This window comes from Jaculus jaculus, chromosome 2 (genome assembly GCF_020740685.1).
Source record: "Jaculus jaculus isolate mJacJac1 chromosome 2, mJacJac1.mat.Y.cur, whole genome shotgun sequence".
Lineage (NCBI taxonomy): Eukaryota > Metazoa > Chordata > Mammalia > Rodentia > Dipodidae > Jaculus > Jaculus jaculus.
The window spans coordinates 175,552,821-175,555,526 of record NC_059103.1 but is presented as its reverse complement, the minus strand read 5'-3'; positions in this window follow the sequence as shown (position 1 = coordinate 175,555,526).

Genomic DNA, 2,706 nt, shown 5'->3' with positions numbered 1-2,706 from the left:
CAAGAGTGTGTCTAGTAGGCAGCCTGGCTGTCTGCTTCTGCTGTGGGAGGCAATGAAAAAGGGCAAAGGTTCAGAGGATCCTCATTCCCATAAGTCCTAGTCCCCAGACGACTGAAGGTCAAGGCTGTTGGGACTCTAATCCAGGATGGCTGTCGGCACAGCTGCTTTGGGACTGTGCCCTTTCTGAGGAAGCCTCCTAGGTCTCTGCCTGCTAATTACCATTGACTACCTTAAACAATGCATTTCAAGTGATAAAGTATTTTATGCAATTCTGTATCTGAGAGAGTTTATAAATTGGAGTTAGCATCTCAGAAGTGTAGCTAGTAATGAAATGGCAGGGGTTGGGGGTGAGGGGCTGTGACTAGAGTTAAGTGTCCTGATGACTAGAATCAGAAGAACTAATATACTAAAGTGTTCAAACTTTTTTTGTTGCTTCATTGTGCTGAATATGAGAATAAAATTTTCATGTTGAGATGCTTCTGATACAATTTCTTTCTCATTCCCTGCTGAGTGCATGAGGCCGTGGACCACGGAAATCCAAAGGCTTAGACTGTTCTTCTCTATCACAGCTGGTGCACATTCAAAATGCAGACCCGTCTGGGTATTTCCAAGGAGGCTATTCTTTTCATGATGAAGCTGGAGTAATCTATTCTTTAGTGGAGATGCCCTCTGTTTTCATGACCCCAAAACTGAGCAGTTTCATATGATTTGATATATTCTTTCTGATCAGAACAATCTGTCAGAGATCTTTTCTGAAGATTAGGGCAATAAACAACCTAGGATTCTCTGATCTTCAAAAGAAACTGTAATGATCTCAAGGTTGCTGGAAAGAAAAAATATTACAAGGAGCAGAAAGCCAGGCTGATATTTCATCTAAGCGATTCTTGTTTTTGTAAGTTTAAGGAAATAAGAACTTTTACAAATTACTTTTCTTTTAAAACATAAATCTAAATAAGCATCAGATGTCTATAATTTGAACAGAAATCAAGGCTGTGTTGGTTACTTTGGGGAACAACAGATGATAACTACATAGTTTCTCTCTTAAATGGGGTAATAGTAAGAGAATAATGACTGTTTTGCTTATGTCTTTACATGGTTAATAATAACAGCTGCTATTTATTATCTACTATGTGCCTGCTATCATATTAAATGCTTCACATAAACACAGTCGAATGATTGAGGTGCACATGTTTGAGTCACACTGCTGGAGTTTAAATGCCCACCATTTACCATCTGCATGAGCTCCACAGAATCACTGAACCTCTCTGCCTGTTGGTTCATTTAAAAATTGAGGATAATAGTACAGATTTCAGATGGTTGTTTGAAGATAAAATGTACAGTGTACCAAAGGCACTCGATATATATTAGCAATTACTATGATTTCACTGAAGGCATATAATCAGAGAGACCATGTTTTCCCATTTTATAGCAGGGCATGTGAGATGCAAGAAGGTAGGTTCTTTACAAGGTTAACCTCCTAGATTGAATGCAGCCTTATTCAAATCCTCAGATCTCCCCACTGGTGCACTACAATCTCCTATATTTGCTAAATATACTGAGGAGCCTCAAATTATTTTTTTTTTTTGATTTGGGCAGAGAACAAATAAATGCTATATATGCCTGAAATTAACATGAGTTCCCTGTGAAGAGCCATTCACTTGTCATCATAGTTGCCAGTCAGCACTGATGGGTTCGTGGGGACTTGATATGATATTCTATTCTACAAGAATTTCCAATTCATGTCTTCAATCAGTCATGAGAACAGTTTAAACACAAAGATGTGTATTTTGAAACTTTGTTTCAAACAACAAAAAGCTTTGAAGTGGTTCTTTGAAACAACCAACATCTGTGGTTGATTCTCCTTTCTCACTCTTTAATATACATATATTTTTATTGACAACTTTTATACTTACAGACAACCATGGTATTTCCTCTCACCCCGCTTTCCCCTTCATAACTCTGCTCTCCATCATATCCCCTCCCTCTCTCCATTAGTCTTTTAATCTGATGCTCTCACTCTTTTCTTGATGGGGGTCAATAATTTCGTATGTTTACATAAGAAAAATATTACTATTATAAATTTAGGCAGGCTCAATGGTCTAGTTTTACAATTAAGTTCAGGTTACAAGGACAAAATGAAATCCATATGGATTTGGAGTACTTAATGGAGAGCCAGGATTCTGTCTGCAACTACTTTGTACAATGCTGGGTAGGCTGTCCAGCATAGGATGTAATAAATATTCACAATAAATGTATGAGGAAAGTAGTATAGAAGCTGCCTACATTGCTGGGTCCCAATTGCTACCTACCCTATATTATCCAAATCCAGAAAAAAATATCACAAGTTGCTTATGTAGAGTTCTCATTTATTTAATCACAATCTTTAAAATTGTTTCTTCTTACTCATATGCATTATTCAAGTTTTTCTTTTTGAAAAATAATCCTTTGAGGGGAGTTAAAAGATTTATCTTTCTTTGGCAGAATGCCAACAGAAAAATCCACTACTATCAATTTCCTTTCCAATAAAAGCTGATGTTCTGAGTGATAGATTTAAATTCCCCACACTAACCTCAGTTTTGATGAGATTTTTCAAATACTACCAAATGAAGCACATTCTACATCGTGTTGGGATGAATTTTTATTGGTGACAAGAGTAAAAATCAAACCACATGTTATGTTAAACAAGGGACAACGAGAAGCTTAAAA